This window comes from Pseudophryne corroboree, chromosome 4, assembly GCF_028390025.1.
Source record: "Pseudophryne corroboree isolate aPseCor3 chromosome 4, aPseCor3.hap2, whole genome shotgun sequence".
NCBI classification, from domain to species: Eukaryota; Metazoa; Chordata; class Amphibia; order Anura; family Myobatrachidae; genus Pseudophryne; species Pseudophryne corroboree.
In genome coordinates, this window is record NC_086447.1 from 81,532,864 (window position 1) to 81,547,645 (window position 14,782).

General features: G+C 47.4%; 1 protein-coding gene across 1 annotated transcript in view; it reads left to right on the forward strand.

Annotated features, from left to right (window-relative positions):
- The first annotated feature begins 220 nt into the window (after positions 1-220).
- Positions 221-14,782, forward strand: part of LOC134908939 (cytochrome P450 2K1-like) — a 271,207-nt gene continuing 256,645 nt past the window's right edge. Inside the window, exon 1 of the mRNA XM_063915201.1 lies at positions 221-281. The gene's annotated coding sequence lies outside the window, so the exon portion shown is untranslated. The remainder of the gene's footprint in view (positions 282-14,782) is intronic.

Sequence of the window (14,782 nt, forward strand, 5' to 3'; positions counted from 1 at the left end):
CTCCTGTCCCGCACTGTGGATGGTTGCAGTGACGAGTCTCTGCTCACTGCGCTCAGACTGCCTCTGCACTGACAGCCACAGCTACCCACAATGACGGCAGCCTTGCCATCTCCCGGCGTGCGCCAGTGCCCTCTCCCTCACTCTCTCTGCAATTCTAAACTCGCGCATGCGCAGTCCAGATTTTCACGGAGGGACCAGTAAAAACCGTGAGTCTTAGCAAGGTTTCCGTGGCAGCGGGAGGCTCAAGGAAAAAACGGGAGCCTCTCGCTGAATGCGGGAGGGTAGGCAAGTCTGATTTTCCTGTGTTTGTGTGCAAATTTTCACATAACCATATCCAGCGACTCTGTGTCTTGTGCGGCAGAATATGTATCTTCTCCAGAGGAATCCATTCCATGTACTTAGGAATGGACAGTACGTGGAAAGGACTTTTGTTAATCTAAGGGCGAGATACATACCAGCCCACACTAAACCACTTAACAGCATGAACAAAACAGCATCAGCCAGAGACTGATCTCAACTGTATCATAACTAGAGATGAGCGGGTTCGGTTTCTCTGAATCCGAACCCGCACGAACTTCATGTTTTTTTTCACGGGTCCGAGCGACTCGGATCTTCCCGCCTTGCTCGGTTAACCCGAGCGCGCCCGAACGTCATCATGACGCTGTCGGATTCTCGCGAGGCTCGGATTCTATCGCGAGACTCGGATTCTATATAAGGAGCCGCGCGTCGCCGCCATTTTCACACGTGCATTGAGATTGATAGGGAGAGGACGTGGCTGGCGTCCTCTCCGTTTAGAATAGATTAGAGAGACACTTGATTTACTAATTTTGGGGAGCATTAGGAGTACTCAGTACAGTGCAGAGTTTTGCTGATAGTGACCACCAGTTTTATTTATAATCCGTTCTCTGCCTGAAAAAAGCGATACACAGCACACAGTGACTCAGTCACATACCATATCTGTGTGCACTGCTCAGGCTCAGGCCAGTGTGCTGCATCATCTATTATCTATATATAATATTATATATATCTGATTATCTGTCTGACTGCTCAGCTCACACAGCTTATAATTGTGGGGGAGACTGGGGAGCACTACTGCAGTGCCAGTTATAGGTTATAGCAGGAGCCAGGAGTACATAATATATTTTCTCTATCGTCCTAGTGGATGCTGGGGTTCCTGAAAGGACCATGGGGAATAGCGGCTCCGCAGGAGACAGGGCACAAAAAGTAAAGCTTTAGGATCAGGTGGTGTGCACTGGCTCCTCCCCCTATGACCCTCCTCCAAGCCAGTTAGATTTTGTGCCCGGCCGAGAAGGGTGCAATCTAGGTGGCTCTCCTAAAGAGCTGCTTAGGAAAGTTTAGCTTAGGTTTTTTATTTTACAGTGAGTCCTGCTGGCAACAGGATCACTGCAACGAGGGACTTAGGGAAGAAGAAGTGAACTCACCTGCGTGCAGGATGGATTGGCTTCTTGGCTACTGGACATCAGCTCCAGAGGGACGATCACAGGTACAGCCTGGATGGTCACCGGAGCCTTGCCGCCGGCCCCCTTGCAGATGCTGAAGTAAGAAGAGGTCCAGAATCGGCGGCAGAAGACTCCTCAGTCTTCTAAAGGTAGCGCACAGCACTGCAGCTGTGCGCCATTTTCCTCTCAGCACACTTCACACGGCAGTCACTGAGGGTGCAGGGCGCTGGGAGGGGGGCGCCCTGGGAGGCAAATGAATACCTATTTTGGCTAAAAATACCTCACATATAGCCTCCGGAGGCTATATGGAGATATTTAACCCCTGCCAGAATCCGTTAAGAGCGGGAGACGAGGCCGCCGAAAAAGGGGCGGGGCCTATCTCCTCAGCACACAGCGCCATTTTCCCTCACAGAAAGGCTGGAGGGAAGGCTCCCAGGCTCTCCCCTGCACTGCACTACAGAAACAGGGTTAAAACAGAGAGGGGGGGCACTAATTTGGCGATATGCTTATATATATATTAAGATGCTATAAGGGAAAACACTTATATAAGGTTGTCCCTATATAATTATAGCGTTTTTGGTGTGTGCTGGCAAACTCTCCCTCTGTCTCTCCAAAGGGCTAGTGGGTCCTGTCCTCTATCAGAGCATTCCCTGTGTGTGTGCTGTGTGTCGGTACGTGTGTGTCGACAGGTAGGAGGACGATGTTGGTGAGGAGGCGGAGCAATTGCCTGTAATGGTGATGTCACTCTCTAGGGAGTCGACACCGGAATGGATGGCTTATTTAGGAAATTACGTGATAATGTCAACACGCTGCAAGGTCGGTTGACGACATGAGACGGCCGACAAACAATTAGTACGGTCCAGACGTCTCAAAAACACCGTCAAGGGTTTTAAAACGCCCGTTTACTTTAGTCGGTCGACACAGACACAGACAGGGACACTGAATCCAGTGTCGACGGTGAATAAACAAACGTATTCCTTATTAGGGCCACACGTTAAAGGCAATGAAGGAGGTGTTACGTATTTCTGATACTACAAGTACCACAAAAGAGGGTATTATGTGGGATGTGAAAAAACTACCATAGTTTTTCCTGAATCAGATAAATTAAATAAAGTGTGTGATGATGCGTGGGTTCCCCCCGATAGAAAATTATGGGCGGTATACCCTTTCCCGCCAGAAGTTAGGGCGCGTTGGGAAACACCCCTTAAGGTGGATAAGGCGCTCACACGCTTATCAAAACAAGTGGCGGTACCGTCTATAGATAGGGCCGTCCTCAAGGACCAGCTGACAAGGCTGGAAAATATAATAAAAAGTATATACACACATACTGGTGTTATACTGCGGCCAGCGATCGCCTCAGCCTGGATGTGCAGAGCTAGGGTGGCTTGGTCGGATTCCCTGACTAAAAATATTGATACCCTTGACAGGGACAGTATTTTATTGACTATAGAGCATTTCTATATATGCGAGATGCACAGAGGGATATTTGCACTCTGGCATCATGAATAAACGCGATGTCCATAACTGCCAGAAGATGTTATGGACACGACAGTGGTCAGGTGATGCAGATTCCAAACGGCACAGTATGGCCGTATAAAGGAAGAGGACTTGTTTGGGGTCGGTCCATCGGACCTGGTGGTCACGGCAACTGCTGGAAAATCCACCGTTTTTTACCCTAAGTCACATCTCTGCAGAAAAAGACACCGTCTTTTCAGCCTCAGTCCTCTCGTCCCTATAAGATCATATCTGCCCAGGGATAGAGGAAAGGGAAGAAGACTGCAACAGGCAGCCTATTCCCAGGAACAGAAGCGTTCCACCGCGTCTGACAAGTTCTCAGCATGGCGCTGAGACCGTACAGGACCCCTGGATCCTACAAGTAGTATCCCGGGGGTACAGATGGGAATGTCGAGACGTTTCCCCTTCGCAGGCTCCTGAAGTCTGCTTTACCAAGTCTCCCTCCGACAAGGAGGTAGTATGGGAAAAAATTCACAAGCTGTGTTCCCAGCAGGTGACAATTAAATTACCCCTCCTACTACAGAAAAGGGGTATTATTCCACACTATATTGTGGTACTGAAGCCAGAAGGCTAGGTGAGACTTATTCTAAAAAATTTTTTTTTTTTGAACACTTACAAAGGTTCAAATTAAGATGAAGTCACTCAGAGCAGTGATAACGAACCAGGAAGAAGGGGACTATATAGTGTCCCGGGACATCAGGGATGCTTACCTCTATGTCCCAAATTTGCCCTTCTCACTAAGGGTACCTCAGGTTCGTGGTGCAGAACTGTCACTATCAGTTTCAGACGCTGCCGTTTGGATTGTCCACGGCACCCCGGGGTCTTTACCAAGGTAATGGCCGAATTGATGATTCTTCTTCGAAGAAAAGGCGTCTTAATTATCCCTTACTTGGACGATCTCCTGATAGGGGCATAGTCCAGGGAACAGTTGGAGGTCGGAGTAGCACTATCTCGGATACTGCTACAATCAGCACGGGTGGTTTCTAAATATTCCAAAATCGCAGCTGATCCCGACGACACGTCTGCTGTGCCTAGGGATGATTCTGGACACAGTCCAGAAAAAGGTGTTTCTCCCGGAAGAGAAAGCCAGGGAGTTATCCGAGCAAGTCAGGAACCTCCTAAAAACAGTGCATCATTGCACAAGGGTCCTGGTAAAAATGGTGGCTTCCTACGAAGCAATTCCATTCGGCAGATTTCACGTAAGAACTTTTCAGTGGGATCTGCTGGACAAATGGTCCGGATCGCATCTTCAGATGCATCAGCGGATAACCCAATATCCAAGGACAAGGGTGTCTCTCCTGTGGTGGTTATAGAGTGCTCATCTTCTAGAGGGCCGCAGATTCGGCATTCAGGATTGGATGCTGGTAACCACGGAGCCCAGCCTGAGAGGCTGGGGAGCAGTCACACAAGGGAAAAATTTCCAGGGAGTGTGATCAAGTATGGAGACTTTTCTCCACATAAATATACTGGAGCTAAGGGTAAATTTATAATGCTCTAAGCTTAGCAAGACCTCTGCTTCAAGGTCAGCCGGTATTGATCCAGTGGGAAAAACATCACGGCAGTCGCCCACGTAAACAGACAGGGCGACACAAGAAGCAGGAGGGCAATGGCAGAAACTGCAAGGACTTTTCGCTGGGCGGAAAATCATGTGATAACACTGTCAGCAGTTTTTCATCCCGGGAATGGAAACTGGGAAGCAGACTTCCTCAGCACGACCTCCACCCGGGAGAGTGGAAACTTCATTGAGAAGTTTTTTCCACATGATTGTAAACCGTTGGGAAATACCAAAGGTGGACATGATGGCGTCCCGTCTGAACAAAAAACGGGACAGGTATTGCGCCAGGTCAAGAGACCCTCAGGCAATAGATGTGGACGTTCTGGTAACACCGTGGGTGTACCAGTCGGTGTATGTGTTCCCTCCTCTGCTTCTCATACCTAAGGTGCTGAGAATTATAAGACGTAGAGGAGTAAGAACTATACTCATGGCTCCGGATTGGCCAAGAAGGACTTGGTACCCGGAACTTCAAGAGATGCTTACAGAGGTCTTATGGCCTCTGCCGCTAAGAAGGGACTTGCTTCAGCAAGTACCATGTCTGTTCCAAGACTTACCGCAGCTGCGTTTGTCGGCATGGCGATGGAAAGCCGGATCCTAAGGGAAAAAAGGCATTCCGGAAGAGGTCATTCCTACCCTGGTCAAAGCCAGAAAGGAGGTGACCGCACAACATTATCACCACGTGTGGCGAAAATTTGTTGCGTGGTGTGAGGCCAGGAAGGCCCCACAAAGAAATTTCAACTCGGTCGTTTCCTGCATTTCCTGCAAACAGGAGTGTCTATGGGCCTCAAATTGGGGTCCATTAAGGTTCAAATTCGGCCCTGTAAATTTTCTTCCAGAAAGAATTGGCTTCAGTTCCTGAAGTCCAGAAGTTTGTCAAGGGAGTATTGCATATACAAACCCCTTTTTTGTGCCTCCAGTGGCACTGTGGGATCTCAACGTAGTTCTGGGATTTCTCAAATCACATTGGTTTAAAACCAGTCAAATATGTGGATTTGCAGCATCTCACATAAAAAGTGACCATGCTCTTGGCCCTGGCCTGGACCAGGCGAGTGTCAAATTGGTGGTTTTTTCTCAAAAAAGCCCATATCTGTTTGTCCATTCGGACAGGGCAGAGCTGCGGACTCGTCCCCAGTTCTCTCCCTAAGGTGGTGTCAGTGTTTCACCTGAACCAGCTTATTGTGGTGCCTTGCACCTACTAGGGACTTGGAGGACTCCAAGTTGCTAGAAGTTGTCAGGGCCCTGAAAATATATTCCAGGACAGCTGGAGTCAGAAAATCTGACTCGCTGTTTATACTGTATGCACCCAACAAGTTGGGTGCGCCTGCTTCTAAGCAGTCGATTGCTCGTTGGATTTGTAACACAATTCAACTTGCACATTCTGAGGCAGGCCTGCCACAGTCTAAATCGGTTAAGGCCCATTCCACAAGGAAGGTGGGCTCATCTTGGGCGGCTGCCCGAGAGGTCTCGGCATTACAACTCTGCCGAGCAGCTACGTGGTCAGGGGAGAACACGTTTGTAAAATTCTACAAATTTGATATCCTGGCAAAAGAGGACCTGGAGTTCTCTCATTCGGTGCTGCAGAGTCATCCGCACTCTCCCGCCCGTTTGGGAGCTTTGGTATAATCCCCATGGTCCTTTCAGGAACCCCAGCATCCACTAGGACGATAGAGAAAATAAGAATTTACTTACCGATAATTCTATTTCTCGGAGTCCGTAGTGGATGCTGGGCGCCCATCCCAAGTGCGGATTATCTGCAATACTTGTACATAGTTACAAAAATCGGGTTATTATTGTTGTGAGCCATCTTTTCAGAGGCTCCGCTGTTATCATACTGTTAACTGGGTTTAGATCACAAGTTGTACGGTGTGATTGGTGTGGCTGGTATGAGTCTTACCCGGGATTCAAAATTCCTCCCTTATTGTGTACGCTCGTCCGGGCACAGTACCTAACTGGCTTGGAGGAGGGTCATAGGGGGAGGAGCCAGTGCACACCACCTGATCCTAAAGCTTTACTTTTTGTGCCCTGTCTCCTGCGGAGCCGCTATTCCCCATGGTCCTTTCAGGAACCCCAGCATCCACTACGGACTCCGAGAAATAGAATTATCGGTAAGTAAATTCTTATTATATAGTGAGTGACCACCAGACACACAGTGCAGTTTATTTAATATATCCGTTCTCTGCCTGAAAAAAGCGATACACACAGTGACTCAGTCAGTCACATACCATATCTGTGTGCACTGCTCAGGCTCAGGCCAGTGTGCTGCATCATCTATATATATATTATATATCTGTCTGACTGCTCAGCTCACACAGCTTATAATTGTGGGGGAGACTGGGGAGCACTACTGCAGTGCCAGTTATAGGTTATAGCAGGAGCCAGGAGTACATAATATTATATTAAAACAGTGCACACTTTTGCTGCAGGAGTGCCACTGCCAGTGTGACTAGTGACCAGTGACCTGACCACCAGTATATATAATATTAGTAGTATACTATCTCTTTATCAACCAGTCTATATTAGCAGCAGACACAGTACAGTGCGGTAGTTCACGGCTGTGGCTACCTCTGTGTCGGCACTCGGCAGCCCGTCCATAATTGTATATACCACCTAACCGTGGTTTTTTTTTCTTTCTTTATACATACATACTAGTTACGAGTATACTATCTCTTTATCAACCAGTCTATATTAGCAGCAGACACAGTACAGTGCGGTAGTTCACGGCTGTGGCTACCTCTGTGTCGGCACTCGGCAGCCCGTCCATAATTGTATATACCACCTAACCGTGGTTTTTTTTTCTTTCTTTATACATACATACTAGTTACGAGTATACTATCTCTTTATCAACCAGTCTATATATTAGCAGCAGACACAGTACAGTGCGGTAGTTCACGGCTGTGGCTACCTCTGTGTCGGCACTCGGCAGCCCGTCCATAATTGTATATACCACCTAACCGTGGTTTTTTTTTCTTTCTTTATACATACATACTAGTTACGAGTATACTATCTCTTTATCAACCAGTCTATATATTAGCAGCAGACACAGTACAGTGCGGTAGTTCACGGCTGTGGCTACCTCTGTGTCGGCACTCGGCAGCCCGTCCATAATTGTATATACCACCTAACCGTGTTTTTTTTTTCTTTCTTTATACATACATACTAGTTACGAGTATACTATCTCTTTATCAACCAGTCTATATATTAGCAGCAGACACAGTACAGTGCGGTAGTTCACGGCTGTGGCTACCTCTGTGTCGGCACTCGGCAGCCCGTCCATAATTGTATATACCACCTAACCGTGGTTTTTTTTTCTTTCTTTATACATACATACTAGTTACGAGTATACTATCTCTTTATCAACCAGTCTATATATTAGCAGCAGACACAGTACAGTGCGGTAGTTCACGGCTGTGGCTACCTCTGTGTCGGCACTCGGCAGCCCGTCCATAATTGTATATACCACCTAACCGTGGTTTTTTTTTCTTTCTTTATACATACATACTAGTTACGAGTATACTATCTCTTTATCAACCAGTCTATATATTAGCAGCAGACACAGTACAGTGCGGTAGTTCACGGCTGTGGCTACCTCTGTGTCGGCACTCGGCAGCCCGTCCATAATTGTATATACCACCTAACCGTGGTTTTTTTTTCTTTCTTTATACATACATACTAGTTACGAGTATACTATCTCTTTATCAACCAGTCTATATATTAGCAGCAGACACAGTACAGTGCGGTAGTTCACGGCTGTGGCTACCTCTGTGTCGGCACTCGGCAGCCCGTCCATAATTGTATACTAGTATCCAATCCATCCATCTCCATTGTTTACCTGAGGTGCCTTTTAGTTGTGCCTATTAAAATATGGAGAACAAAAATGTTGAGGTTCCAAAATTAGGGAAAGATCAAGATCCACTTCCACCTCGTGCTGAAGCTGCTGCCACTAGTCATGGCCGAGACGATGAAATGCCAGCAACGTCGTCTGCCAAGGCCGATGCCCAATGGCATAGTACAGAGCATGTCAAAACCAAAACACCAAATATCAGTAAAAAAAGGACTCCAAAACCTAAAATAAAATTGTCGGAGGAGAAGCGTAAACTTGCCAATATGCCATTTACCACACGGAGTGGCAAGGAACGGCTGAGGCCCTGGCCTATGTTCATGGCTAGTGGTTCAGCTTCACATGAGGATGGAAGCACTCAGCCTCTCGCTAGAAAACTGAAAAGACTCAAGCTGGCAAAAGCACCGCAAAGAACTGTGCGTTCTTTGAAATCCCAAATCCACAAGGAGAGTCCAATTGTGTCGGTTGCGATGCCTGACCTTCCCAACACTGGACGTGAAGAGCATGCGCCTTCCACCATTTGCACGCCCCCTGCAAGTGCTGGAAGGAGCACCCGCAGTCCAGTTCCTGATAGTCAGATTGAAGATGTCAGTGTTGAAGTACACCAGGATGAGGAGGATATGGGTGTTGCTGGCGCTGGGGAGGAAATTGACCAGGAGGATTCTGATGGTGAGGTGGTTTGTTTAAGTCAGGCACCCGGGGAGACACCTGTTGTCCGTGGGAGGAATATGGCCGTTGACATGCCAGGTGAAAATACCAAAAAAATCAGCTCTTCGGTGTGGAGGTATTTCACCAGAAATGCGGACAACAGGTGTCAAGCCGTGTGTTCCCTTTGTCAAGCTGTAATAAGTAGGGGTAAGGACGTTAACCACCTCGGAACATCCTCCCTTATACGTCACCTGCAGCGCATTCATAATAAGTCAGTGACAAGTTCAAAAACTTTGGGTGACAGCGGAAGCAGTCCACTGACCAGTAAATCCCTTCCTCTTGTAACCAAGCTCACGCAAACCACCCCACCAACTCCCTCAGTGTCAATTTCCTCCTTCCCCAGGAATGCCAATAGTCCTGCAGGCCATGTCACTGGCAATTCTGACGAGTCCTCTCCTGCCTGGGATTCCTCCGATGCATCCTTGCGTGTAACGCCTACTGCTGCTGGCGCTGCTGTTGTTGCCGCTGGGAGTCGATGGTCATCCCAGAGGGGAAGTCGTAAGCCCACTTGTACTACTTCCAGTAAGCAATTGACTGTTCAACAGTCCTTTGCGAGGAAGATGAAATATCACAGCAGTCATCCTACTGCAAAGCGGATAACTGAGTCCTTGACAACTATGTTGGTGTTAGACGTGCGTCCGGTATCCGCCGTTAGTTCACAGGGAACTAGACAATTTATTGAGGCAGTGTGCCCCCGTTACCAAATACCATCTAGGTTCCACTTCTCTAGGCAGGCGATACCGAGAATGTACACGGACGTCAGAAAAAGACTCCCCAGTGTCCTAAAAAATGCAGTTGTACCCAATGTCCACTTAACCACGGACATGTGGACAAGTGGAGCAGGGCAGGGTCAGGACTATATGACTGTGACAGCCCACTGGGTAGATGTATGGACTCCCGCCGCAAGAACAGCAGCGGCGGCACCAGTAGCAGCATCTCGCAAACGCCAACTCTTTCCTAGGCAGGCTACGCTTTGTATCACCGCTTTCCAGAATACGCACACAGCTGAAAACCTCTTACGGCAACTGAGGAAGATCATCGCGGAATGGCTTACCCCAATTGGACTCTCCTGTGGATTTGTGGCATCGGACAACGCCAGCAATATTGTGTGTGCATTAAATATGGGCAAATTCCAGCACGTCCCATGTTTTGCACATACCTTGAATTTGGTGGTGCAGAATTTTTTAAAAAACGACAGGGGCGTGCAAGAGATGCTGTCGGTGGCCAGAAAAATTGCGGGACACTTTCGGCGTACAGGCACCACGTACAGAAGACTGGAGCACCACCAAAAACTACTGAACCTGCCCTGCCATCATCTGAAGCAAGAAGTGGTAACGAGGTGGAATTCAACCCTATATATGCTTCAGAGGTTGGAGGAGCAGCAAAAGGCCATTCAAGCCTATACAATTGAGCACGATATAGTAGGTGGAATGCACCTGTCTCAAGTGCAGTGGAGAATGATTTCAACGTTGTGCAAGGTTCTGATGCCCTTTGAACTTGCCACACGTGAAGTCAGTTCAGACACTGCCAGCCTGAGTCAGGTCATTCCCCTCATCAGGCTTTTGCAGAAGAAGCTGGAGGCATTGAAGAAGGAGCTAAAAGGGAGCGATTCCACTAGGCATGTGGGACTTGTGGATGCAGCCCTTAATTCGCTTAACAAGGATTCACGGGTGGTCAATCTGTTGAAATCAGAGCACTACATTTTGGCCACCGTGCTCGATCCTAGATTTAAAGCCTACCTTGGATCTCTCTTTCCGGCAGACACAGGTCTGCTGGGGTTGAAAGACCTGCTGGTGACAAAATTGTCAAGTCAAGCGGAACGCGACCTGTCAACATCTCCTCCTTCACATTCTCCCGCAACTGGGGGTGCGAGGAAAAGGCTCAGAATTCCGAGCCCACCCGCTGGCGGTGATGCAGGGCAGTCTGGAGCGACTGCTGATGCTGACATCTGGTCCGGACTGAAGGACCTGACAACGATTACGGACATGTCGTCTACTGTCACTGCATATGATTCTCTCAACATTGATAGAATGGTGGAGGATTATATGAGTGACCGCATCCAAGTAGGCACGTCACACAGTCCGTACTTATACTGGCAGGAAAAAGAGGCAATTTGGAGGCCCTTGCACAAACTGGCTTTATTCTACCTAAGTTGCCCTCCCACAAGTGTGTACTCCGAAAGAGTGTTTAGTGCCGCCGCTCACCTTGTCAGCAATCGGCGTACGAGGTTACATCCAGAAAATGTGGAGAAGATGATGTTCATTAAAATGAATTATAATCAATTCCTCCGCGGAGACATTGACCAGCAGCAATTGCCTCCACAAAGTACACAGGGAGCTGAGATGGTGGATTCCAGTGGGGACGAATTGATAATCTGTGAGGAGGGGGATGTACACGGTGATATATCGGAGGGTGAAGATGAGGTGGACATCTTGCCTCTGTAGAGCCAGTTTGTGCAAGGAGAGATTAATTGCTTCTTTTTTGGGGGGGGTCCAAACCAACCCGTCATATCAGTCACAGTCGTGTGGCAGACCCTGTCACTGAAATGATGGGTTGGTTAAAGTGTGCATGTCCTGTTTTGTTTATACAACATAAGGGTGGGTGGGAGGGCCCAAGGACAATTCCATCTTGCACCTCTTTTTTCTTTTCGTTTTCTTTGCATCATGTGCTGATTGGGGAGGGTTTCTTGGAAGGGACATCCTGCGTGACACTGCAGTGCCACTCCTAGATGGGCCCGGTGTTTGTGTCGGCCACTAGGGTCGCTAATCTTACTCACACAGTCAGCTACCTCATTGCGCCTCTTTTTTTCTTTGCGTCATGTGCTGTTTGGGGAGGGTTTTTTGGAAGGGACATCCTGCGTGACACTGCAGTGCCACTCCTAGATGGGCCCGGTGTTTGTGTCGGCCACTAGGGTCGCTAATCTTACTCACACAGCTACCTCATTGCGCCTCTTTTTTTCTTTGCGTCATGTGCTGTTTGGGGAGGGTTTTTTGGAAGGGACATCCTGCGTGACACTGCAGTGCCACTCCTAGATGGGCCCGGTGTTTGTGTCGGCCACTAGGGTCGCTAATCTTACTCACACAGCTACCTCATTGCGCCTCTTTTTTTCTTTGCGTCATGTGCTGTTTGGGGAGGGTTTTTTGGAAGGGACATCCTGCGTGACACTGCAGTGCCACTCCTAGATGGGCCCGGTGTTTGTGTCGGCCACTAGGGTCGCTAATCTTACTCACACAGCTACCTCATTGCGCCTCTTTTTTTCTTTGCGTCATGTGCTGTTTGGGGAGGGTTTTTTGGAAGGGACATCCTGCGTGACACTGCAGTGCCACTCCTAGATGGGCCCGGTGTTTGTGTCGGCCACTAGGGTCGCTTATCTTACTCACACAGCGACCTCGGTGCAAATTTTAGGACTAAAAATAATATTGTGAGGTGTGAGGTATTCAGAATAGACTGAAAATGAGTGTAAATTATGGTTTTTGAGGTTAATAATACTTTGGGATCAAAATGACCCCCAAATTCTATGATTTAAGCTGTTTTTTAGTGTTTTTTGAAAAAAACACCCGAATCCAAAACACACCCGAATCCGACAAAAAAAATTCGGTGAGGTTTTGCCAAAACGCGTTCGAACCCAAAACACGGCCGCGGAACCGAACCCAAAACCAAAACACAAAACCCGAAAAATTTCAGGCGCTCATCTCTAATCATAACTAGAGATGAGCGGGTTCGGTTCCTCGGAATCCGAACCCGCCCGAACTTCTGTTTTTTTTACACGGGGCCGAGCGACTCGGATCTTCCCGCCTTGCTCGGTTAACCCGAGCGCGCCCGAACGTCATCATCCCGCTGTCGGATTCTCGCGAGGCTCGGATTCTATCGCGAGACTCGGATTCTATATAAGGAGCCGCGCATCGCCGCCATTTTCACACGTGCATTGAGATTCATAGGGAGAGGACGTGGCTGGCGTCCTCTCCGTTTATAGAGAAGAGAGTGAGACAGTAGAGAGAGACACAGTAGTAATTTTGGGGAGCATTAGGAGGAGTACTAGTTACTTGCTGAAGTGATAGATAGTGTGACTGTATTATCTGACTTGTGGGGGAGACACTGACAGTGGGGAGCAGTTAGAGTCTGAGAGCAGGACTCAGGAGTACATATAACGTACAGTGCACACTTTTGCTGCCAGAGTGCCACACTGCCATTGTGACCACACTGACCACCAGTATAATATATATTGTGATTGTCTGCTTAGGAGTACTACTTGCAAGTTGCTGATAGTGTGACCAGTGACCTGACCACCAGTTTAATAATCACCACCAGTTTAATATATATATATATATATATATATATAATTGTATATAATATATATATATAATATTGTATACCACCTACCCGTGGTTTTATTTTTCTTTCTTTCTTCTTTATACATACTACTATAGTAGCTTACTGTAGCAGTCTGCGGTGCTGCTGAGCTGACAGTGTCCAGCAGGTCCGTCATCAGTCATTACATAATAAATATATATACCTGTCCGGCTGCAGTACTAGTGATATTATATATATATATATTGATTTCATCTCATTATCATCCAGTCTATATTAGCAGCAGACACAGTACGGTAGTCCACGGCTGTAGCTACCTCTGTGTCGGCAGTCGCTCGTCCATCCATAATTGTTTACCACCTACCCGTGGTTTTTTTTCTTTTCTTTCTTCTTTATACATACTACTATAGTAGCTTACTGTAGCAGTCTGCGGTGCTGCTGAGCTGACAGTGTCCAGCAGGTCCGTCATCAGTCATTATATAATAAATATATCTACGTGTCCGGCTGCAGTACTAGTGTGATATAATATATATTGATTTCATCTCATTATCATCCAGTCTATATTAGCAGCAGACACAGTACGGTAGTCCACGGCTGTAGCTACCTCTGTGTCGGCAGTCGCTCGTCCATCCATAATTGTATACCACCTACCCGTGGTTTTTTTTCTTTTCTTTCTTCTTTATACATACTACTATAGTAGCTTACTGTAGCAGTCTGCGGTGCTGCTGAGCTGACAGTGTCCAGCAGGTCCGTCATCAGTCATTACATAATAAATATATCTACCTGTCCGGCTGCAGTACTAGTGTGATATAATATATATTGATTTCATCTCATTATCATCCAGTCTATATTAGCAGCAGACACAGTACGGTAGTCCACGGCTGTAGCTACCTCTGTGTCGGCAGTCGCTCGTCCATCCATAATTGTATACCACCTACCCGTGTTGTTTTTTTTTTTTTCTTTCTTCTTTATACATACTACTATAGTAGCTTACTGTAGCAGTCTGCGGTGCTGCTGAGCTGACAGTGTCCAGCAGGTCCGTCATCAGTCATTACATAATAAATATATATACCTGTCCGGCTGCAGTACTAGTGATATTATATATATATATATATTGATTTCATCTCATTATCATCCAGTCTATATTAGCAGCAGACACAGTACGGTAGTCCACGGCTGTAGCTACCTCTGTGTCGGCAGTCGCTCGTCCATCCATAATTGTATACCACCCACCCGTGGTTTTTTTTTCTTTCTTCTTTATACATACTACTATAGTAGCTTACTGTAGCAGTCTGCGGTGCTGCTGAGCTGACAGTGTCCAGCGGGTCCGTCATCAGTCATTACATAATAAATATATCTACCTGTCCGGCTGCAGTACTAGTGTGATATTATATATAT